This window comes from Heterocephalus glaber, unplaced genomic scaffold (genome assembly GCF_053883595.1).
Source record: "Heterocephalus glaber isolate CG9 unplaced genomic scaffold, H.glaber_assembly_v1.0 deba00001532, whole genome shotgun sequence".
Classification (NCBI taxonomy): Eukaryota; Metazoa; Chordata; class Mammalia; order Rodentia; family Bathyergidae; genus Heterocephalus; species Heterocephalus glaber.
Window position 1 is genome coordinate 3162228 of NW_028258330.1, and position 26440 is coordinate 3188667.

General features: G+C 44.1%; 1 long non-coding RNA gene across 1 annotated transcript; it reads left to right on the top strand.

The window, feature by feature from the left end:
• The first annotated feature begins 6910 nt into the window (after window positions 1-6910).
• On the top strand, window positions 6911-12112 carry LOC147824622 (uncharacterized). The gene is made up of 2 exons (XR_015441951.1): window positions 6911-10286; window positions 10779-12112. It is a non-coding gene; the product is annotated as an uncharacterized LOC147824622 (long non-coding RNA).
• Window positions 12113-26440: the final 14328 nt, after the last annotated feature.

The following is a 26440-nucleotide window of genomic DNA, read 5'->3' on the forward strand; positions in this document are numbered from 1 at the left end:
TCCTTACTTCTGGTGTTCAAAGTATTCTAGGCTCATCTTGGATATTTCCTGCTCTGGTCATAGAATGAGGCATTTATCCAAGGAACTCTGATTCCTTTTATTATAGAATGATATTTAAAACCAAAAACTGAGCATTAGATGTGCTCACTGCTCCTGGGAGGGCACTGCATTTAGTCCCTCTCACTGTCAAAACATTGCAATGTATGTATTATCTATAAATCTGTCTGCATGTAACCATCTGTGTCTGTACTGAGTGAAACACGAATTCTTACTGACATCTCCTGTTCTAGTGCACTACAACCCCAATCACCATAGTTGTCACCCCTTCGTTATATGTATTCACATTCCAGAGGTGAGAAACCTGTTTCTACTGTCACCACTTCTCAGCCCAGATGCTCAGATGGGAGCATGTACAGCAGCAGCAGATTTGATCATCCAGCCCCAGGAGAAAACTCCGTCAACCGTGAAATGTGTGGTTCTCTCTGCCTTTACTCTTAGAGCCCACTGACCTCTTCTCCACTTCCTTCAGTGAAGTCATTTTATATATTTATAGCACAGTTGATACTCTGGTCTCAGTCTTCACTTTTTCCCTGTATTTAATGTGCTCTAAATTTGAAGTAACATTGCCCCTCCCCCATGGTTCTCCCCATCCAGCTGTATCAATTAAGAACCCTGAGTAGGAAAACAATTTTCACTAGTAATCCAGCCACATAAAAGAGTTGTTGTCAAGTGTCTGGAGATATAGATGGTATCAGTTGTCACGCTGGATGGGAAAGGTAGGGGCAAATGACAACTCCCATATGCCTTGGTTTCCTCTGTACTATAGGGTTACAACAATAGTGGTTTCTACCTCCCAGGGTTTTTTGCGAGGTTTAAATGAGTTTGATGTGTACGGAATCCTCAGAACACATAGAAAATGCTTCCCAAATATACCTGTTATTGTTACCACTAAGTTTTCTGTGGAAAAGCACTGTGGCATAACTGACTTTTTTATGTACCACTCTGGAATCTATGGACAGCAAGACCAGCAAAGAGGCTGCTGTGGAAGCCTTGCCAAGGAATGGGGCACGTCAGACATGGAGATAACAATGGATATGATGAGGTGTGAGATGGAAGGAGAAGAGACAAGGGTAATGTCTACTTCTGAATGAACAACCAGGCACCAGGAGAAGGCTGGGGCTTTGGTTTGGCAATCTTGAACCAGAGCTTACAACAGGGACCAGGACCCAGGAAGTTTCTTTGGAAAATGATCCCAGGAGACTGACTTCAGAGTCACACATGCCAGAGTTATGGCTGCTGTTTTCCAGGTAGGCAATCTCAGGACATGGTGGCTACCTCTGAGACTTTCCTCATTTGTAAAACAGGTAACATCAAGTTCTTCCCATGGAAGTTTGTACCAAGTATTTTACGAAACAATACAAAAGAGGTGGCTCACACAGGGCCGGCAGTGAAGAAAGCCCAGTAACTATTAGCTGCCACTGTTGCTGCCATTAAAAAAAGAGATTTTGACACAATCTTTATAAGGAAAAAAGAGTTTCATTAGAAGCCAAAAGTCTTATCTCTCACCCCTCTCCTAGTTACTTATAGGTGCAGAACTTTGAGGACGAAAACCCAAAATAGGCCTGACGCATGATTATCTTCATGGCTACAGAATCAATACTATAAAAGAAGCCACATTTAATCTTAATTCTGTCTTCTCATCTCCAAGACCCAAATTCGGTCATTATAGCTTTAGAATCTCCCACTCCTCTCAAGAAATAGACTATATGGGGTAATATTTTCACAAAACTATAAGCCACACTACCATTACTCAATTATGCTGTATCCTCAGTCCTCATCTCTGTCATTTTCAGTTTTTCCTCTACAGTTTCAAATCAGTGGCTCAGTCTGAGATGTGCATCTTTGTGTGTGTTTGATATATGGATATGGGGGGGCAGGAAGAATATGATGTGTCAGTCATGTGCTATTACAATACTGCTGTGTAACAAGTGATCAGAAACCTGGTGCCTTATTTAATACACACATCTGTGCTCACTGATGGAGCCTTCCTAGGCTACTGATTTCAGTAAAGCCCTCTCACAGTTGGCTCTTGGCTGACATGGTAGACACGGGCTTGGCTGAAATGACTAGAGCAGTTGGACTTGGCTTCACATGCTTCATCCTCCAGCAGGCCAGTTCCTGACTAGGCCTTCCAGAATGCTGGGATAAAATGTGTGCATCACCATGCCCAGATCCATCAGGTTCTTAGTTTAAAACAATAAGTGCTAGCCAGTATTAAAGTGCTCATCACAATAAGCCAGCAGGTGCAGCCAGATGCAGGATGCACAGAGCTGATGCTGCACTGAAACCTGCACTGACAGTCACTGGGCCATCCTTCCCTTCTGCATCTATGATGTGGATGGCCCAGTGCTGTCTGGTATGCAGGCTGCAGGAGGACACAGGGGTGTTCTAGCCCCTCCTCTGTGATTTTCAGTGACGCAGGAAACAGCAAACCACCCTGTTCCATGGGATTAACCCCTTCGCCTTCCACCTAGTTTCCCCACATGTGACTTTCTGACAAAATGTGAGTCCCATCTTGAGGGGGGTGAGGAGTCAGGCTAGTGAGGGCAGCCTCGCATGGAGCCATCCCAGAAGAGGAGGAAGGGAGCTGAGGGAAGAAGAGGGATCACAGACCACTCGCTCTTCAGCTGATAATCTTATTACTGTTCTCCAGAAGCCTTAGCTGTGCACCCTCAGCAATGGCTTGGTGTGGTCAGTAAAGTGCTAGGACCTGAGATGCAGGGGACCAGGATAGGGGGGCTTTGGGATGTGACAGATAATATCCCAGAGCAAAGGAGCCAGCAACTGACAGCACCCAGGGTACACATCATTTGAGCTTCTGAAAGAAACCAGCATTCTCCCATTTTTCTTGAAACAACGGCTTTCTGTATCACAGTGTGATTGAAAAATAGGATAAATGTTTAATTTTTTAAACTTTATTATAGTAAACACACATTGCCACGAATCTCCCTCAAAATCCTCCCTTACTTTGAACAAACTCATCCCATAGTTCTTGCCACTTTCTGAAGCAGTTCTGGAAGTCCTCTTTCATATCTTGCTGCACTGGTGTGGCTGTCCTGAATCCATTCAAAATATTTACCCTTTGTTGTCATTTTCACTCTGGAAAGAGTGAAAAATTACTTAGTGCCAGATCTGGTGGATACAGTGGATAAGGATACCGTGTCATGTTGTTACAAGCCTGCTTTTCCTTTGGTTGGCACTTGACAGCAGCATTCACATTTTTGACCACACTTCATAAAGACACTCACAAAAGATGACTTCTGGAACTGCTTCAGAAAGTGACAAGACCCATGGGATAAGTGTGCTTGAAGTGAGGGGAATTAGCGGCAAAGTGTCTCTTACTGTAATAAATTTTTAAAAATTTAAACACACAGTATTTTTTGATCACCCCTTGTATCCTTTGTCCTCTTTGGGGATGGGACATAGGCATAAAATTTATTTTATTTCCCTCTTCCCTGTAAGTGAAATAATAGAGCAAGTGATCCGATCCCTGGCAGCTGCTTATGTCCAGCCCAGACAGGGGAAGGGTAGAGTGGGGTGTAGACAGGTGTGACCGGAAGGGTGTGGCCTCTACTGGCTCTCAGGAGTCAGCTTTGCCAGGCCTTCTGCCTGCTGGTGAAAACCAGCAATGCAGTCATTTGCATGTAATCTAATTTTAAAGTTTTAAAGTTGGTAATGTGTTCATATAATAAGTTGTCAAAATTTAAATTTTCTGTATGTAGGCTTCCCCTCCCAACCCAAAGAGGGGGAAGCACAGATACAGAAACCCTTATGTTTTAAGCAAAATTTGAGAATGCAGGTTTCTTATAGAAGCAAAGGCAGTGCCTGCTTCCCTCAGCCTAAGTGGGTCTGGGCAGTTTGCTCAGGACAGCTGAGCTGCTTATGCAGAGCAGCACAGGCCAAGCTAACAGAACCCATCAGTGGCTGAGCTCTCATTCTCAGACCACCAGTTTGCATCCTCTGCATAAGCTAGTGGGGAAAACTAACCTTTGACCATGCTTTCCTCATAAAAATGTCACTCTCTGGCAGTAGCACTTTCTCAAGTCTTCCTTTTATGTTTGATTTACAAGCCGTAAATAAAAAGCACTTCCTGACAGGTGAACTTTTACCTCTCTGACAAAGTAGAAACATTTCCCATTCACTGCTGGATTCCATACTTCATGAGTCCTTTTCCTTTAAGAACTTCCTTTATCTATTCCTTTGGGCCACAAGCCTACTTTGCTGAGAAAACTTGGCAGAAAGTTATATTTAGAAAAGTGCAGAGCCAAGCAAATTCCCCTATCAGCTGCCCTGAAACCCATGACCCTACAGAGTGAGAGCCTGTGTGCTGCTATTTCTGCTTGCCCCTGGGAGGACATTTTATTAAAAAACACATAATTGGGAACTCCTGGCTCATATGCCCAAGAGAAGTTTTTAAGCACCAATTTCAAAGGGCATAATGAATACTTCTTTGTAACAATTGCAGTTACCTGATTTTATTGGCACCTTAATTACCAGAAGGTTAAAAAGAAAGGTTTTTATGCTTAGTAGAAGAAAAAGGAGTTTGCTCCTTTTCCTTGCCAACCCCACCTAGGACAAGAGTTTGCTTCTTAACCCCTTCTCCCCACAGCCATCTATTTGTACATAGACAAAAATGTGCTTTATGTTTTCAGCTTACAGGAAAAGTTACTTCATTGGCTTATGCTCAAGGAATGGGTTTGTCTACCTCAAGGCAAGATGAGGGACAAGGATGACAGCATCTTTTAGGAACTTGCAGACCTTTGAACTTGCTGAGTGAGGGTACCCAGGAACTGGGGTCTAGGATCTGTGTATGGACCCAAGAAGAGCTCCAGACCCCAGAGTTTGCTTCCATCAAAGAGCTATTGGACCCTCAGCTCACAGGGGGAGGCCTCGTGTCCCTGATCTGTGTGGCTTCTCTGGATTGAATTGTGCCTCGCTATCTGTAGGTTGATGTTCTTGTGGGACCAAAATGACTCCATTTTGGAGCCGTCTCCTTTGTTCTCTCAAATTTGTGCTTAAACTAGGAATTCACCACTTGAAATTCCTGAGTTTATTACCCAACCACCTGTGTACCCGGGGAGAGAGCGTTCCAGGCACACTATCTGTAGGATAAGCAGTTAATGAGCTGACTGTCCACACAAGATAGATGCGGCCATTAGTGGGTCTGCTAACGATCAGTATGTAACAACCGGCCGTTAATCTTTGCCCCTTTTCTCCCTCACAAAAATCTATACGTAACCCCCTTAACCCCCCCTAAGCCTAACCAATCAAAACCCTACACTTCATATGTATTTAGTATTAACCAATCACCTGGCTACTAACAACCAAAGCTTGTTGTATACTCAATAAAAACCCTGCTAGTTTTGAGGCTCGGGGCTCTCAATCTCGATCCGCTGCGTCGGTGACAATTGAGAGTCCCTGCTTAAGCTTGAATAAACGACCCTTGTGTGCTTACATCGGAAACGGTCTCCTGGTGGTCTCTGGGACTTCACAATCTGGGCACAACATTTGGGGGCTCGTCCGGGATCCCAAGACCTTCAGGACTCCCGTACCGGAGGGTCAATGCCGGCTGGTGAGTGTTTTTTGTGTTTGTAAAGTCTGGGCCTATTTTCTGGGAAGGTCGGCAGACGGTCTAGGCGGACGCGCTGCAAGGGCCGCCGACCCGGGATCCTGGAAGACGTTCCGGATTCCGCTGGTGGGGACGGAGTGCCCCAAGAGTACGAGTCAGTGAGACTCCTGGAGGGACGGTGCGGGTCGCTCCCGCGGCACGGCACGAGGCCGTCGTCCCATTTGCATTGCCTCCGATCAGGCGGAGGACGGTTTTGTCTCGCGTGTTTTTTTTCTGTTGTGTTTGTCTGTGTGTTGTACCGACTTGGACTGAGACGATGGGACAGACTGTGACTACCCCTCTTTCCCTCCTGAAAGATCATTTCAAGGAAGTTAGGGAGAGCGCTCGTAACCTAAGTTTAAAAATTAAAAAGGCTAAGTTCATCACCCTCTGTAGCTCGGAGTGGCCCACCCTTGGGTCAGGATGGCCCCCCGAGGAAACTTTTGATTTGCAAATTATACGCAGAGTTCGTAAAGCCATCCTTCATCCCGACCAGGTACCCTACATTGCCATTTGGAAATTTCTGATCTCTAACCCACCCCCATGGGTTAAGCCTTTTTTGCCTTCACAGCAGCAGCAACCGGAGTTAATCCTGACGGCCAATGAAAAGGCTCCTAAAAAGCGCGCGGATGAAAAACAAACCGAAACCAAGCCAACCGCGCCACTTTACCCTGTCCTCCAGGGAGGGACCGAAGAAGATCTTATATTTCCTCCCCCCTATTCCCTCCCCTTTCTTCCGCCACAGCAGGCTGGAGGAGGTGACCCAGTCCCAGCCGGGACTAGGGAGCCCGCCCCGGGCGCCGCCGACAACCATGATGGTCCCGCCCAAAATACTCGTCACCGGCGCGCCGCCTCGCCGGCAGGACCGGCAGACTCAACTGTCTGCCCGCTGCGAGCAATAGGGCCCCCTGATGAACATAGAAACCAGCCTCATCATTACTGGCCCTTTGCTACCAGTGATCTTTATAATTGGCGCCGACAACACGCCAATTTTTCTGATAACCCTAGAGATTTGATTAACCTGTTAGAAACTGTTTTGTTTACCCATCAGCCCACTTGGGATGACTGTCAATAGCTTCTGCAGGTCCTGTTCACCACTGAGAAACGAGAGAGGATCCAGAATGAGGCCAGGAAATTGGTTCCTGGTGACAATGGTCAACCCACCACCAATGCTGACACTATCAACACTTCTTTTCCTCTGTCCCAACCCAACTGGGACTTCAACACGGCAGAAGGTAAAGAGAGGCTTTGGGTCTATCGCCAGGCTCTATTAAAAGGTCTGAAAGCAACAGCGAGGAAGCCTACAAATTTGGCTAAGGTAGGGGATATACAACAAAAGTTAGATGAAAGCCCTGCTGCTTTCCTAGAAAGAATTCAGGAAGCTTTTCGTAGGTACACTCCTATGGACCCAGAAGCAATTGAGACAAAGGCAGCTGTAATAATACATTTTGTCAACCAGGCGGTGCCAGACATTAAGAGAAAGTTACAGAAAGTAAATAGGTTAGGAGAAAAGAGTATTCAGGACTTAGTGGCAGTGGCAGACAAAGTGTATAACAATAGAAAAACCACAGAGGAGAAACGAGAAAAAGCTGATGACCGCCAGACCCGAAACTTAGCTCGGATCTTTCTGGCTGCCACTGCGGGAAAACAGAAGGAACGTAAACGTAGACTAAGAAAGATTGTGGTGGAAGGAGAAAACAAAGAGAGACGCAGAGAGCGCCCCCAGTTGGAGAAAAATCAATGTGCTCATTGCAAAGAATATGGACACTGGGCCAGAGACTGTCCCAAAAAAAAACAACAGGAAGGACGCCCCAAGGCCCCTATCCTGGCTATGGATGAATTAAATGATTAGGGGGGACGGGGTTCGGCACCCCTCCCCGAGCCCAGGGTAACCCTAAAAGTGGAGGGGAGACCTATCGAGTTCCTAGTGGATACAGGGGCTCAACATTTGGTCCTACTTAAACCATGTGGCCATGTTTCTGATAAGACCTCCTGGGTTCAAGGAGCTACAGGCATGAAAAAGTATTCATGGACAACCCAAAAAACAGTAGACTTCGGAGTGGGCCAAGTAACCCACTCATTTATGATTATACCAGACTGCCCCTACCCCTTATTGGAAAGAGACTTACTGACTAAATTAGGGGCTCAAATTCATTTCCAACCCGGGGGCACAAAAGTCCTTAATCAGGAGGAAAGGCCCATTCAGGTACTAACCATAAACCTAGAAGATGAATATCTGCTACATCAGAAAAGGGCCCCTCCTGATCCTGACATGAAACAATGGCTCACCATGTTCCCACAAGCATGGGCAGAGACTGGAGGCATGGGGTTAGCTGCACACAGAGCACCAGTGTTCGTGAAAATAAAACCTGGGGCAGATCCTGTACAAGTTCGCCAATATCCTATGTCCCTAGAGGCCCAGAAGGGAATAACTCCACACATCAGGAGGTTGCTTGCTCAGGGGATCCTTAGGCCTTGTCAATCAGCCTGGAACACCCCCTTGTTGCCAGTTCGAAAACCTCATTCTAATGACTATCGGCCAGTGCAGGATCTCCGGAAAGTGAACAAGAGGGTTATGGACATCCACCCCACAGTGCCTAATCCATACACCCTTTTGAGTTCACTTACCCCGAGCCACCGATGGTACACAGTCTTGGATCTCAAAGATGCTTTTTTTAGCCTTCCGCTAGCACCCAAAAGCCAACACATCTTTACATTTGAATGGAGTGACCCAGAACAAGGCCTCAACGGACAGCTGACATGGACCCGATTACCCCAAGGATTCAAAAACTCTCCCACCGTCTTCGACGAGGCCCTACATGAAGACCTGGGTGAGTTTCGCCTCCAGAACCCCCAACTAACTCTGTTACAATATGTAGATGACCTCCTCATAACAGCTAAAACGCGGAAAGACTGCCTAAGTGGAATCAAGAGACTCTTGATAGTCATAGGAAAACTGGGGTACCGGGCGTCCGCCAAAAAGGCCCAGATCTGCAAACCCGAGGTAAGCTACTTGGGGTACATGCTTAGGAAAGGACAGAGATGGCTGTCGGATGCTAAAAAAGAGACAGTTCTTAAGATACCCACACCAGATTCTCCTCAAAAAGTCAGAGAGTTCTTGAGATCGGCGGGCTTCTGCCGCCTATGGATACCGGGGTTCGCAGAGCTCGCAAGGCCCCTTTACGAGACAACCAAAGACAATCAGGCTTTTCAATGGACAGAAAAGCTACAAAAATCTTTCGATCAAATTAAAACAGCCTTGCTGACGGCACCAGCCTTGGGCTTGCCCGATATTACTAAGCCATTCCACCTTTACATTGATAAAAACAAAGGAGTCGCTAAGGGCGTCCTGGTCCAGCATCTAGGGCCATGGCGCCGCCCAGTGGCGTACCTATCAAAAAGACTTGATCCAGTTACATCAGGATGGCCCCCGTGTCTAAAAATGATTGCAGCAGTGGCTCTAATGGTCAAAGATGCTGACAAGTTAGACATTAGGCCAAGAACTGTGTGTGACCACCCCTCACGCTATTGAGGGAGTCCTAAAACAGCCTCCGGATCGATGGCTCAGTAATGCTCGCCTGACCCACTACCAGAGCTTACTCCTAAATCCAACCCAAGTTGTCTTTCAGGCCCCGGCTGCTTTAAACCCAGCCACACTGTTGCCAGACCCGAACTTAGAGGCTCCGCTTCACGACTGCACAGACATCCTAGCCCAGGTACATGAAATTCGAGCAGATCTGAGTGACCAACCATGGCCAGATACAGATGATACCTGGTACACTGATGGGAACAGTTTTGTTCGTGATGGCCGCAGGTATGCAGGAACAGCAGTGGTGACAGAGACTGAGGTCATTTGGGCAGAACCATTGCCCACCGGGACCTCAGCACAACGGGCGGAGCTCATAGCTCTGACCAAGACATTGACTCTAGGACGGGGCCAAAAGTTAAATATATACACAGATAGCCGGTATGCCTTTGCCACTGCACACGTCCATGGGGCCATCTACAAAGAAAGGGGACTCCTGACAGCTGAAGGAAAGACTATTAAAAACAAAGAGGAGATCCTTGCCCTCTTAACAGCCCTCTGGCTACCTAAAAAATTAGCCATTATCCATTGCCCAGGACACCAAAAAGGCGACACTCCAATTGCCAGAGGAAATAATTTAGCTGACCAGACAGCCCGAAAAATAGCCTTAAAGATTAATCTGACACTGGCCACTCAGCTGCCCGATCCGGGAAGTGCAGCCCTACCAAAAAAACCCCAGTACACTGAAAAAGATTTAAATTAGATAAAACAATTACCTATGCCTCAGTGCCTCAACGGGTGGTGAAAATCTTCTGATTGTAAAGTCATCTTGCCTAAAGCGCTGAGAGAACAAGTTCTCTCCAAGGTGCACCGGACCACCCACATGGGCACTCGAAAAATGCAAAATCTCCTAAGACATGCTGAAATTAAGATCCGTGATGCTAATTCTAAAATTGAACATATTGTTGCTACCTGCAAAGCCTGTCAATTGACAAATGCCACCCACAATAGGGCCAACCCAGAAAATAGGCTGAGAAAAAGCCGACCTGGAGCCTATTGGAAATTGGACTTCACCGAGGTAAAACCTAAAAGGTATGGTTATAAATACTTGTTAGTTTTTATAGACACTTTTTCAGGATGGACAGAAGCGTTTCCTACCAAACATAAAACAGCGCGAAGTGTGACTAAGAAACTGCTAAAAGACATCCTGCCAAGGTATGGTTTTCCAGTAATGCTAGGATCAGATAATGGACCCGCCTTTATTTCCAAGGTGAGTCAAACCCTAACACAGATATTGGAGACAGATTGGAAATTACATTGTACATACAGACCCCAAAGTTCAGGACAGGTAGAGAGGATAAATAGAACATTAAAAGAGACCTTAACTAAATTAACCTTAGAGACTGGCGGTGACTGGGTGACTCTCCTTCCCTTCGCCCTCTATAGGGTACACAATTCACCCTATAAGATGGGATTAACTCCCTTTAAAATCATGTTTAAAATTCCCCCTCCCATTATTCCCAACCTTCAATCAAATGTGCTTGTTAAATTTGATGACCAAAAGTTGTTACTTTCTTTAAAAAGCCTCCAAAGTGTACACGAAGATATCTGGCCTAAATTAGAAGCCTTATATCAAACTGGACTGCCTCCCAAGCCCCATCGCTATCGACCAGGAGACTGGGTCTTCGTCCAGAGACACCAACAAAAGGACCTTGAGCCCCGTTAAAAAAGACCCTACGTCACAGTCCTGACCACGCCCACCACTCTCAAGGTCGACGAGATTGCCTTGTGGGTGCACTACACCCACGTTCGCCTTGCAGATCCTCACGCTGTCCTAGAGGACTTCGTTCCATCATGGCAGGTGTCCAAAGACCAAGACAATCCCCTCAAACTCAAGCTACATCGTCGACGGTCATGATTGTGGTAACTGTACTTTTGACACCGATTTTAAAAAGACAGAACCCACATGCTCCCCTAAATTTGACCTGGATGATCATCAATACCGCCACAGGTGACATTATTAACAGCTCGTCCAAAGTGAGCCCACCATTAACCTGGTGGCCTGCTCTAGAGTTTGATCTCTGTCGGCTAGCCACTGACAGCTGAGATATCGGACACTGGAGCCTAGAGTCACGGGGAAGGCCTAAATGTGGGGAAACAAAAAAGGGGTGTACCCTCCCCCCGGTCAATTCACAAACACTGGGTTACAACCATGTAATTCGCAGGACAATATTACGAGACACCCCCTTCTACAGGGAGGACTCTGCGTTGCCTTAGGTAAAAAATGTTACTTCTATGTAGATCATTCAAGAGTGGTCAAAGAGTCCATGGCTAAAGTTAGAGAGGACATCGCCAAACGTAAGCGAAAAAGAAAACTATCTCAAAACTGGTTCAAATCTTGGTTTAATTCTTCCCCTTGGCTAACTACCCTAATCTCTACCCTGCTAGGCCCCTTGCTTATCGTGTTACTACTGTTGACCTTTAGACCTTGTATACTCAATAGACTAGTTTCGTTCATCAAAAAACAAATTAACGCTGTTCAGTTAATGGTGCTCAGGTCCCAATACCAGCCAATTCCTACCGACTTGATAAAATTAACCCCCAGAGGCCCATGATTGGCCCTCTATAACATCATGAGAAGGGGGGAATGTGGGACCAAAATGACTCCATTTTGGAGCCGTCTCCTTTGTTCTCTCAAATTTGTGCTTAAACTAAAAATTCACCACTTAAAATTCCTAAGTTTATTACCCAACCACCTGTGTACCCGGGGAGAGAGCGTTCCAGACACACTATCTGTAGGATAAGCAGTTAATGAGCTGACTGTCCACACAAGATAGATGCGGCCATTAGTGGGTCTGCTAACGATCAGTATGTAACAACCGGCCGTTAATCTTTGCCCCTTTTCTCCCTCACAAAAATCTATACGTAACCCCCTTAACCCCCCCTAAGCCTAACCAATCAAAACCCTACACTTCATATGTATTTAGTATTAACCAATCACCTGGCTACTAACAACCAAAGCTTGTTGTATACTCAATAAAAACCCTGCTAGTTTTGAGGCTCGGGGCTCTCAATCTCGATCCGCTGCGTCGGTGACAATTGAGAGTCCCTGCTTAAGCTTAAATAAACGACCCTTGTGTGCTTACATCGGAAACGGTCTCCTGGTGGTCTCTGGGACTTCACAATCTGGACACAACAGTTCTCATCTCCTGAAACCAAAATTGTAACCTTCTTAGGAGTTATTTTACTCCATTTTCCATTGCTAATACAAAATCCTGGAGGCTGGCTAACTCCAAGAAAAGAACTTTCTTAAGCTCACCGTTTTGGAGGTTGGAAGTCTGAGATTGAGAGGTTCCATCAACATAGCCTCTTGGGAATGTAGCTTTGGCGTTGTTACATCTTGCCAGGTGGCACCATGACAGGAGGGTGTGGAAGAAGCAGAGGACACACGACAGGACAGGAAGCAGACAGCCAGGAAGGGCTGCTCTTTCTGTTTTTTAACTACTCACTCTCAAGAGATTCATCTCGAGTCCTGGAAGGACTATATGAACCCCTTTCAGGTCAGCAGCCAACAACCCCAGCACCTCCCTCTAGGCTCTGCCCTATGGGTGATTCACCCCTTCCCAGCCCACCGTGCGGTGGACCAGGCTTCCTACCCTAGAACTTGGGGGATAAACTCAACCCACATCCAACCATCACTGGAGACGAGGCCCTCAGAGAGAGGTGAGGAGGGTGAAGTGAGGATATGTGAGTGGCCCTAAGATGACTGCTGTCCTTATGAGAACAGGAAACGAGAGCACAGGCACAGGGAGGGACCACGTGTGAAGACCCAGGAAGAAGGAACCATCAACAAGCTAAGGTCAGAAGCCCCCCAAGGAAACACCACCAACACCTCAATCTCAGCCATTGAGATCTGTGAGGAATTAACTTGTCATTTAAGCCACTGTGTTAAAGCAGCTCTACCAAATTCCCATAAGGGATGCATCTGCCTTTGCCCCTGCTGCCCCTGCCGCCACACCCCTGTCCTTCCCCCAAGTGTCTAGACCGTGGCCTCACTGACTCACACAGCCTCTGCCCCTGTGTGGTTGCTGTGGCTTTTTGGCTGCTCCAGTCAACCCGCTCTGCAGTTGCTGGTCAGGTTCCCCACCCTGCTCCAGTTCTCAGCCAGGAGGTCACGGGACATGCTTTGAAGCCACCTACAGTTGCTCACCTTTGGTACACCACTTAGAAGGGAGTGCGTGGGCGCACACACATGTGTATACATACGTGAGCACCTGCTGGTGTGTGCATGCATGGGAACCATGCTTAGATGTGGCCATTGCTCCACTCACATGTTCAAAAAGCAGCTCATCCTAGAAATTGCAAATCAGCTTCTTAGTGACAATGAGGTGAAGGAGTGTGACAGGGATAGGGAAACTTGGGGAATGGAAAACTGTTTTGTGAAATGATTGCAGCCAGTTTTACAGACATATTTATCCTCTAAAAATTCATGAAATCGTGCCCTTTACAACATGGACATTGTTGAGGATAGTAAATGAGACCCCTTGGAGGCTGGAATTTTAAAAGTTGGTTTCTGGACACTTGACACCCTTAGGGTATGACAAGGAAGCAGGAAGGTTTAGACCAACTTTTAGAGACAGCTCAGGGACCTCCCCTGCCTCAAGCTAGGCCTCGAGCATGTGGTTTCTCCACCTTCTTAGCCTGGCAAACAGTGGTGTCAGTGGGCAGGGAAGGCTGTGTTGGGAAACACCACACCAGCCCTGTCCCCAGCTTGAGCTGCAGAGAGTCAAGAGCAGGCATTAAGCAACTGTGAAGAGGAAGTCTCAGCTGGTTGCAGTGTTTATTGCTGCAACAGTGATTCAGCACCTCAGATTTGGGGGGAGGAAAAAGTGCCCTCTGGTCAGGTCTGATTCCTGGGCCTCCTACTTTGCTCAGGAACTAAATTATTTTGAGATTCTAATACAAACACAGCTCAGTTTCTACCTTGGAGCAGGCTGTGCTCTGGCTGCCAGCTGTCAGCCTCGGTATGTAATGAGGCAACACAGGTTGCGACAGCACCTGGAAGGAATCCTGCTCACATCTGAAGGGACACGTCCACAGCAAGCCCAAGGGCTTACATCAACTTCAGGCTTTCCTGTGTGCTGAGATAGGCAGGGAGAGATGGAACCCTATATTGCTATTAACTTAAAGTAGTAGAGTTTAAAGATGTAGTAAATTGTTTTTAGAAAATGTATAGGGAACAAAAGCAGAGGCATTTAGATATTCCTTTTAATAACCTTGCATTAAGGTACAGCATGTGTACAGGAGGATATACCAGTTCTAAAAGAAAAGCCTGATTATTTATCACAAATAGTGCACGTTCAGGTGATACATGAGTCTGTTTTCAATTACAATAACAAAATGCCTGAGTCTGGGGAAGAAAAACAGGTTGGCTCAGCTCATAGCTGTGCTGGGCTGAAAGTCTGAGATCCAGATCATGCAACCACGTTGATTTGAACTCTGGTGAAGGTTTCATGATGGGGCATCACACAGGTGGGCCCACAGTTGGGCGCACAGGTGAAGAGACTGAAGGGCAGGACAGGAAGCTGGAGACAGGAGGGGTCAGGCTTGGTCTCCTGCAGCAACTCACTCTTGGGAGAAGTCACTTAGTCCACAAGACCAGCTTGAATCCCTCCAAGGGTAGCACCCTGTGACCTAATCATCTTCCAATGGGTCCATCTTAAAGGTCTGCCACCTGTCACATCACCCCTGGAGACCAAGCATCCAGCACATGAACCATAGAGGACAAACTGTATCTAAGCCATGGCCAGTGAGCACCCAACCCAAGAAAGAGGCTGTAACAGCACCCTGAAGCCTTCCCATGCCATCCACCTCCAAAGACAACAGTTCTTTGTTCTGCAAAGATAACAGCTATCTACACTATAATGGGGAGGAGAAAGAAGTCAGGTCAGAGAGATCTTGCTTCTGGAGCCATCCAATTTCCTTCAGGACAAAGCACCCAGCATGCCAAGTGCCCTGCTGGGGGCACTGTGCCTTGAGCCAGGCAGAATTAACAGGGCAAGTATTCATAATGCTGCTGCAAACATTTTATTCCATTTTTAAAAGAGAAATATACATTAATAATTCTGCCAAATATGTGTGAGTGTGTGTGTGTGTGTGTGTGTGTGTGTGTGTATGTTTGGAATGGTTGCCTTGTAAGTATACTTTGATAAATTTTTCAAATCATGGGAACTCCCTCCATCTGATAAAAGACATCTATGCAAAACCAGCAGCTAACATTACATTTAATGGTGAAAGCCTTAAAGCTCTCCTCCTAAACTCAGAATAGGACAGCATATCTACACTTGTCCCTTCTATTCCACAGAGTAGTGGAGATTCTAGCCATGTCAATTAGTCAAGGAAAAAAAATAAAGGCATTCAGATTGGGAAAATAGAAATAAAATTATTTCTATGTGTAGATGACATGGTATTGCACATAGAAAATTCTAAGGAATCCACAAATGTACCCTAAAAGTGTTAGAGCTAATAAACAAATTTGGCAAAATTATATGATATGAGCACAATATAGAAACATCAACTGTATTTTTATATACTAACAACACACAACCCAAATATGAAATTTTGCAAATTCAAGGTCCTGAGTTTGATCCCCGGTACCGGAAAAAAAAAAATCCACATACAACAGCATCAACAAAGGTAAAATATTTTATAACAAATTTAATCCAAAATATAAAACTTAAACATTGAAAACTATAAAATATTATTGAAAAAACTTAAAGATCAAATAAACAGAAAAACATGTTGTGTTAATAGATTGGAAGGCTTTATATATTGGCAAGATGGCCAAATTAAAACTCTTCAAAGAATTTTACAGATTCAATGCTTTTCCTATCAAAATCCTGGTTGGATTTTTTACAGAAATAAATAAGCTGCTTCTAAATTTCATATGAAAAGGAGAGTGGTCCAGAATAATCAAAACAATGAAAAAGGAAGAAGAAAGATGGAAGACTCACACAACGTCAAAGCTTAGAGCAAAAGACTGTGTGGCATCAGCATAAGTACTGATGTGTAGATCAAAGAGACAAAAGAGAGTCCAGAATTAAAACCATACATTCACTCAATTGATTTTTTTGGTTTTTGGTTTTTGGTTTGTTTGGGGGTTTTTTGTTATTATTTGGAAACAGGGTCTCACTGTACAGGTCAGGCTGGCCTTGAACCCACTATGTAGCCCAGACTGGCCTCAAACTTGTGATGGTTCCTCCTGTCTCAGCCTCCCAAGTGCTGGGATTACAGGCATGAGCCACCATGCCTGGATTTTATTCAATTGATTTTTGATAAGGGTGCCAAGGTAATAATCTTTTTTCAACACATAGTATGGGGCAACTAAATATCCACATGCAAAATAATCTAGTTGGACCCTCACCTTAGAACATATTCAAAAATTAACCCAAATAGATAAAAAATCTAAACATAAGAGATAAACTATAACACTCTTAGAAGAAAACATAGTTATAAATCCTTATGCCCTTGGATAGGGCAATGATTTCTTAGGTATGATATTAAAAGCACAAACAATAAAAGAAAACTATAGATAAATTAGATTTCATTGAAATTAATAATGCCTATGCTCCTACTGGATAAAGAAAACGTGGATTTTTTTATAAAATGGAGTACTACTCAGCCATAAAGAATGAGAAATTAGAGACATTTATAGCTAAATGGATGCACATTGAGGCAATACTCTTAAGTGAAATAAATAGGACACACATGTGTAAATATCAAATAGTTTCTCTAGTGTGAGAAACTGAAAGTGTAAATAAGGACTAAAAGGTATAATAGATAATGTGAAATAGGAAGAAAAGGGGGAAAGGGGAAGGGGAAGTGGGAGGGGTAGGGGAAAGGGAAGGGAATGGCATTAATATGAGAAAATGAAAAAATGGAAACAAAGTCTTTGTAAATAGGGAGGGATGGAGGGGTTGAAGGGAGGGCAGGGGAAGGGGGAAAAATAAGAACCAAGAGAGATTATGTAAAGGTGCACATTTCCAATGATGGATGTCATTATATTGCATACCTAAAATGTACCAATAAAATAAAATTTTTTAAAAATGCTTATGCTCCAAAAGATACTTTCAAGAGAATGAAAAGACAACTTACAAAATGGGAGAAAAAATTATAAATCATATATCTGATAAGAGATTTGCATCCAGAATGTCAAAGAAACACTTAAAACTCAAGAATAAGGTCTGGGGATTTAGCTCAGTGGTTTCGCCGCCTGCTGCACAAGCACAAGGACCCAAATTCAATCCCCAGTACCAAAAAAAAAAAAACCTCAACAATAAAAAAAAAACAACTCAATTTAAAAGTGGGCAAAGGATTTCAATAGATATTACTCCAAAGGAAATATACTAATGACCAACAAACACATGAAAAAGTGTGCACTGTAGTAAAAACTACAGTGAGACACTGCTTCATACCCAGTAAGATGGCTATAATCAAAAGACCAAAAACAAGTATTGGTGATGATGTGGAGAAATTGGAAGCCTCGTATTTTGCTGATGGAAATGTAAAATGATGCAGTCACTTTGGAAAGCAGTTTTGCACTGGTTAAAAATGTTAAACATCATGTTATCATATGACCTACCAGTTCTAGTCCTAAATATATTCCTACAAGTACTGAAAAAAATAAGTTCATATAAACACTTGAATATAAATGTTAACATTATCCATAATAGTCAAAAAGTGAAAACAAAAAAATAAGAACCAAGATAGATTACATAAAAGTGCAAATTCCCAGTGATGAGCGTCGTTATATTGTATACCTAAAATGTACCAATAAAATTAATAAAAAATAAAAATTAAAAACAATTTTAAAAAGTGGGAACAATCTAAAGGTCTATCCACTGATAAATTAATAAGAATAATGTGGTATATTCATATAATGGAATATTATTTAGCCAAGTACTGATATGTGCTACAATATGAATAAACCTTCAAAACATTATGCTAAGTGAAAAAAAGCCAGACAAAAAAAGTCACACATTTACATGAAATGACCAGACTAGACAAAGCCATAGAGACAAAGTAGATTAGTGTTTGTCACCTCCTGGGGGTGGAGGTGCAAGGGAGGGACTGTTCTTAGGTACAGGGTTTCCTTAGAGGGTGATGGAAATGTACTGAAATTAGAGAGTGGTGATAACTGCACAAAAAAAGTTGGAATTTGGGGCTAAGGATGTAACTCGGTGTTAGAGCATTTGCTTTGTATGTGCAAAGCTCTGGGTTCCATCCCCAGCACCACTCACCAAAAACCAAATAAAGCAAAATGAAACAAAAGCCAGGTCAATATTATACCTCAATTTTTAATTTTGTTCATTTATTTTTTGAGTGAGGGTCTTGCTATGTCATCCAAGCTGGCCTGGAACTCACTGTGCAACCCAGGCTGCCCTCGAACTCACTGTGATTCTCCTGCCTCAGCCTCCCAACTGCTGGGATTACAGGCGTGTGCCACCACGACCAGCTAAACTTTAAAAGCATGTTTCTATTTCTATATATCATACATATCTACAAGGATACATATATGTTTACTGACCATGCCAATTGAATTGAAACTTATTGAAAGACAATACATCGTGTTTTATAGCTTAATTGGATTTAAAAAAAGAAATCTAAAGCAGTTTTACCAATTAAAGATCTGAAAGTTAGGCTCCTATTTCCAAATGTTTCTCAAACTGGGTTGTGGGTTGTATTGTGGTGAGATCCTAATTCCCAGTTGTTCAGGATGTGCCCTTAATTGGAAATAAGGTCTTTACAGAGGCGGTCAATGTAAGAAAGTTAGGGTGAGCCCCAATCCAACAAAACTATTCCAATCTAAGGAGAAATGTGGACACGGGGATAGCCATGCACAGAGAAAGAGGAGATAAGGAAGCATAAAGAGAAGATCTTGTGAAGACAGAGGCAGGTGCGGGGCATCATAAGTCAAGGAAAACAAAAGATTGACAACAACTCTCCAAAAGCTGGAAAGCATACAGGATAGCATCTCCCCTGCAGGTTGTAAAAAATTCTACATCTCAACACCACGTCTGCCACATTCCATGGTCAAAGCAAATCACAAGGCCAGCTCAGAATCACAGAGAAGGGAAATAGCCTCTAACTCTTGGAAGCTGGATCTGCATCCAAACTGCATCTACTCCACATGGTGTAGGGCTCTCTGGACTCCAATAGTGGCAGGTGCAGCCAGGCAGATTGGACCTGGGTGCCAGGGCTGCTGCTGCTCCAGTCCTGGTGGTGGCAGTGGATGCCCTGGTGAGTGTTAGGAGACTGGGAACAGCAGCTGCTGCCAGCTCTCCCACATCTCAGAGGCAGTGGGTAAGGATGAATGTCCAGGAGACGCACATGTTAGTTCCTCACTGCAAGATGTGTATACACAGGATGGTAGATTATGACAGAGAAAGTCCCAGAGTGTGGTTTAGGAAATGGAGATGGCAGTCCAGGAAGGAAGGAAGGAGAACGATAGAAGGTGAGGGCACAGGATATCCAGCATGGCAAATGGGAACAAGGACACCTGGGAAACAAATTCTCCCTGCTGCCTCTGATCAGAACACATGTCAGCTCAAATTAAACCATCAGTTAGAGCATCTTTTAATTCATTCCATCACTAACCTTTTAGTTTCAACATTGGACAGACTGCTGGGTTTTATGTCAATCTTAGCCAAGTTTCCCTCAGAAGAGACCCTATGATGAGGGTAAGCCTGCAAAGTTTTGTTTTTTGAGGTGACAGGAACACTGACAGGGGTGGGAAGGAGAGATAAGGAAGAAAAACAGCCAACAAAGGCCTTGTGATCTGGTGGGTTACTGCCAGGAACCTGAAAGCACAGTATGAAGCCCATCTCGGGGACTCCTAACCAGCCAGCAAGGTTGCTGGAGTACAAATCGATTCCCAGTAGCCAGGAGTGGAGGGTTGCTTGAAAGCACAGAGAGCTCCAGGAAGCCCTCTTGGGCTCACACCCTGGGTGGGGAGGGGACGTGGGTTTCAGGGAGGGAGACATCAATGCCATGTCTTCAGTGTCTATATTGTCAGAAACACCCATGTCATGTAATGGGCACGGGAAAGGCCAGACCTTCACTTTTCACTGCCACCCCCAACACTTTCTTTCCATATAGGTCCATCTTTTCCCAACTCTGAGACTCAGAAAATACAAATTACCAAAAAGCAGCTTTAAAAGTGTCAATAACCGCTAGCCAGTGACACTTAACAGGGACAGGAACTGTTTTGCCCTAGGCTGAAATGACTTCAGCTTTTTCAATACCGAGTTTATACAGCAGTTGGCTCATAACCTCCCCTTATGTTGTCCAAGTCCTCCAAAGCTTTCTGGTTTGGCAATCCTGACTTCTTGGAGGTGAAAATGCAAATTGAAGACCCCAGGCAAGGACGGGGCTTGTTGACAACACTCAAGGGACAGCAATGCACTACCCAGCAGCAATCTTTATGTTATCATTAGTACATGTTTGCCACACATAATGAATACACTCATCCGGGGAATTGGGACAGACACTAGTCACATCTTAACCTTTTTACTTCCCCTTCCCCACCTCCCTCCCATCTCCCCTGTCCCCAGATCCCCTTCCTATCTCCACAAAGTCTCCTTCCCTTTTTCCCTTCATCTATCTTTTATTTTGTTCTATATTTACACTTTAGGTTTCTCATATAAGAGCAACCATGCAATATTTAATCTGGGCCTGATTTCTTTCTTGCCCTTGGTTTATTGAGTTTCTCACTGAGCTGCCATAGCCCTGCCTTTCCAAGACAGTCCCTTTGTCCAAAAGACAGACACACCAAGCTCCAGAGCCCACCTGGCATGGCTTCCAGTGAGCTGAGGATTCCACAGGCAGGGGGATCTCATTTTACTTGGTCTAAATCCTTAATTAATGCCCCAACACACTGAATCCCTCCCAGCAGGCCAAGATGCAGTTCCACAAAGATAATCGCTTGGTTTTTGTGGCAATACAGGGTCTGCAAGCATCTGGGTGAACTGTCATTTCAGAGTATGAAAGAAAAGACACAGGGAAGGGATGTAAAAGAAGGTGGGGGATTTTCTCTTAGTCTGGGTTCCCTCCAAGGCTGATCCTTGGATCAGAATTGAGTGAGGGAGTTGGCATTTGTATGTAGCAAACATTGCTTCAGGCTGCTCCCCAGGGATCATGGCTCCCCTGGTGCTTTTGGCCTGCAGCAAGGAAATGCTGCTTGAGAAATCAGGCACTGGCATGAAGGGAGAGGCTGAGCAGGAAGTGGGTAGGGCACCAAGTGTAAGCCACAGTGTCTGCCCCACCTTCTTGTACATCCCCCTCTTGTGAACCTCTGTTATTGATGTTTCAAAGGAAGACAATGATCCCATCACTACTGGGCTTCAATTTCACTCCAGTGTTTTGTTACAACCTCTCGGACCAAGGTGTCCTGGAGGTGTCTCTCTCTGGGACGAACAATTCCCCAGGACAGCTCCTCTTGGGAGCAGTGTTGGTGGGCATCTCTGGGACACAGCCAAAGCATTGCTTCTTGTGTGCTCGTGATCAAGCCCCCAGTCAAATCTCCTGGAGAAAAGCCGTATTTCACATGAATGCCTTTCAGAAAGAAGTTCTCATCGCTGGAGATGACTGCTGCAGGCAGATAGAGTTGCCCAAAGCCAAGAATAGAAACTTCAGAGGCGCCCAGGTCCAAAAGAACAGGCTGGGGCTCATAGTGCTGTATTTTGGGTCACACTCAAGGACTGAAATAATCATTAGATTATTTCCAATGTGGTAGCCTCTGCTAAAAGGTGGTTCAGTGGTGTGGATTTCAAGGGCAAGTTTAATGTATCTCTAAATAAGATGCGATTCACTGGCAGTTTCAAGATGAGAACTGGATCACTTGTTTAAAATATTCATTCAACAGCCCTCATTGGTTTGCATATAGAAAGAAGGTCCTCATTCATTAGCCTGAAGGGGGAAATAGCCTTTGCTGAGCTGTGCCTGGCTGGAACTCTACTCTCTGTAGTTTCTCTGTCACCAAGTTCTTCAGGGACTGGGATGAAGTGATGGATATCCCATGACTCCTGGTCCTCCCAACCCTGCACTCCTTAGTCCTCTATGGGGAAGGACAGATCCGACTGACTCCAAAGGGAACTTTCTTTGAACTTTATTTCAGTGAATTCAGTCCTTCCTGGCCAACAACTAACTTTGGTGCAGTTCAGTTGGCTAGTGGAGCCCAGAGTAGATAGAAAAATATGCCCTAAATACTCTTACATGGAGCAAGAAACCCTGGAAATTCCCTGGATGGAGTTTATACAGCCACCTAAACTGAGGGCCAGGGGCTGTAATTCAGCAGTAGAGCACTTGCTTGGTACACACAAGGTCCTGGGTTTGAACCTCAGCACTGCAATAAATACATAAAATATATATATATATATATATATATATATATATATATATATATATAGCTATTATTATAGGCAGCTAAGTTAGATAGAAATGAATATATATCAGAGAGAGACTGGACTCTCAAGGAAGTCAGTGAAAAATAGACATCAGAATTGTAGCTGGAGGAGTATCTTAAGGCCAAGCCTCAAGATAGAGATGTGATGGGCAGGACTGTAATGAGTCCCTAAGGGGTAAATGGTAACTTGAGATTATACTGCAATTAGCAACACCTGGTTCACGAAATCCAGATAGGTATCAGTCACCCAGGTGGATGACCAGATCATCCAGACCCACCCTTTTCTCAAAATGCCTTTGGGGCATTGCTCCATGTACCCTTGCTATGTGACTTGTTTCCCTATTGGATCAATATTAGTCAAGTGGCTATACTTGTAATCCTGTAGGTTGATTGTAGTCTGACTCACAGTGACTACCTTGTGAGTTTGTTGTATAAATTGCTCCTCCCAAAAGACCTCAGTGGCAAACCACTCGGGACCCCTCCTGGCTCTCAGGAGCTGTCTCTCTCAATAAATTTTTCCTACTCTTAACCTCCATTGTCCTTTGGAATTCATTCTTTGATTTCAGGGGACATGAACTCAGCACGTCTGACATCTAACAGGTTGGGAGTTATACTTCTCCTTTATCGCTATGATGGTGACACAACAGGATAAGAAGTGCTTCCGGGAAAAATAAAACAAAATGCAAAATGTAGCACTTGCCATAATTACAAATACACACTTTAATAAAATAGGCAAGGGGGCTGGGGATTTACCTCAGTGGTTTTGCCGCCTGCTTTGCAAGCTCAAGGACCAGAGTTTGATCCCCTGTACCAAAAAAAAAAAAAGAAAAAAGAAAGAAAATAGGCACGAAAAAGCCAGAAAGAATACATGAAAATGGCAAAAGTATAATGATGATTATGTTCAGCTGTTATCACTGGCTGTATTTATTTTTCTAACTTGTGTTGAAGTTCTAGATTGCTGTAGTTCTAGCTACAAAAGAAAGTCTCCTTTCTGAGGTGCGACATCTTAAAGCTCTGAGACTGGAAGGGTCTGTTTTCTTCTCCCCAGGACTGCATCTTCTTTCAGGCTTCTGTGCCTGTTTGTGTGAGAGGCCAGCATTTAAGTCACACTGTCCCTTTCAAGGTCCCTGGGAACAATATAACAATTTCCTGGCAGTAATCACTAGTCATCAGTAAAGTAAACTAACAGAGATACACGATATTGTCTTTCCTCCTTCCTTGTCCTTTCTCTTCAGAAATTTGTTTAAACAGGAATTTCAAAGGTCACTTTTCTTGCCATATGATTTTAATTCCCTTCTAACAACTTCAGACACTTTCCTTCAAATTTAATAAGTGAAATGAACAATCTTTGTTAAACACACGTAGGAGGAAATTAAAGTTTTGACTTTTAGCTAGAAAAGAGGGTTAAAAATATGTTTTGTGAAGAAGTCAGAGTTAATAGAGTAAAAGGTTTAAGGTACTTAATTCCACATGCTTATGCTTATGTAAAGGCTGCCACTGACTTCCACATAATTAGATCTGTATTTTCAGTGAAGTACTTTATATAATCATTCAAGAACTTAATTCTGCCTCCTAATAGAACTTTTTAAAAACCTTACTGTTCCAAAGGACTGCAATGATAGTTGGTGAGCATTTCATAAATGCAATTTGTTTTTACCCTATGGAACAAGTTCCACATGTCCCAAAAGAAAGATTGCATTTATTTAATTTTGATTTTCTAGGTAAACATCTAGTTAGTAAGATGCTGTCAAATAAAGATTGTAGAATTTTATAGCTATTTCTCCTTCCTCCTCTTCTTCTTTCCCTTCCTTCTTTCTTCCTCCATTTCTTCCTGATTACAAATTAAAATAATCATTAGCCACCTGTGCTCATACTACTGTATCTCTCATAATCCTGAGATTATTGAGAGTATCTTACAGGCAAACTTTATATTTAACTTTTAAAAGGTAAAATGCAATTAGTCACCCTCTCCAATATATTTCCTCAGCTCCTTCCGCTCTCCTGCCTTGTTTTTCTTACTTTGCCTTTGTCCCCTTGCAAATAGGAATGTGGGAAAGCTACACTAAAATTTGGGAGAACTGTAATGAGGCTCCATCACTAATTAATGCTCCAATTAAAGGAGTCATTGGAAGTGGTCTCCTAATGAAACATGGTGCTGCGTCCCACAGCGCCCATCTCACACTTTGATGTTGCTGTCGTGTGGCTCTGCCTTCAACTGTAGTTATGAAAAGCAGATCCATGGCCAGTTGGCATCCACCATGGTTACCATGGTCCTCCAGTATCCTACAGAACCCACCCTCATCTGTGTTCTGCTCTGAGCCATCTTGGCTTCCCCTTCCTCTCTGCCTTGCTTTATGGGGGACATGACTGGCATGCAGATGACAGTGACTTGAACTAAACATTTCTAACACCCCTAAGTCTCAGCCTCCCTGCCACTGGGGATTCAACCATCACCCTGCACTGTCGGAGCCTCAGTCTGAATCCCTCACTCTGAGTCTGAACTTCATCTGCCTCAGACATCCTCTTGCCCAAGCAGTAAGCCAACTCTGTGGCTAAAGTGACATGAAACTCTTAATCCTGCTTCTAAAAATAGGTACCCAGCTGGGTGTGGTGGTACAAGCCTGTATTCCCAGCACCCTAGCACTCAGGAGGCTGAGACAGGAAGATTAACTCAAGTTCAAGGCCAGCCTGGACTACATAGAGAGACCCTGTCTCAATCAACAACAACAACTAGGTATCTGGGTCCACATCTTCATGGCTCTGTATGATAAACACAGCAGGAATTGTACCCACACATCCAATGTGCAAACAAGTTCATTTTTCTGGCAATGGGCATCTAGAATTTATAAATGGGGTAAATAGATTGGTTCCCAAATAATACACTGAGTAGCCATTTGCTTGCAGCAACACTTGGAACAAGATTTGAAACTACCCAGGCAATCTGGTGCCTCTGTGAGTAATTTGTTAGAGCTAACACTTTATAGTGCTTGCTTGGTGGAATATAGACTTAAAAGTCAAGAGAAGGGTTTTATTGAGGTACAATGAACATACAGAAAAGTTCACACATCAATAATCTTACTGAATTTCTCAAACTGAATACTCCCTTGTTAGTAGATCTGGATCAAAAGTCAGAGCTTTCTCAGCCCCCAAAGACCCCTCAGACCCTCCCAGACACTGCCTTTCAACAAGGGTGATTGCTATCATTTCAACTCAGCCTGTCCCCCTAAGGTGTGGTCCCAAGCCTGGTGCTACCAGGTGATAGAAACTTTGAGAGGTGAGGTCTCCAGCTCACTGGGGACCCACCCTTTCTTCCCCTTGCTTCCCACACACACAACCATGACATGCTGCCTCACCTCAGGCCCCAAAGCAATAGGGCCAAGAGACTATGGACTGAGGCCTCTAAAACCATGAGCCAAAATAAACTTTTTCTCCAAGTACTCAGGAGGCTCAGGCAGGAGGATTGCTGTGAGTTTGAGGCCAATCTGGGCTGCATAGTGCGTTCAAGGGAAGGCAGAACTACATAGCAAGACCCTGTCTCACAAAATAAAATAAAATAAATAATAAGATAAAACTTTTCCTCCTTAATTATGTTGATTATCTCAGGGTTTTGTTTTTTTTTCAGTAGTGGAAAGTTGACTAAACTGACTTCTAACTGCATAGATTCATTTCTTCTCTCCTACTTTTGAGCATGGCTTCTTTCACTCAGCATTATATTTGCAATACTTATTTACTTAATTTCATGTAGTTGTGGATCATTTATTTTTGTCACTGTAGAGATTTGCTT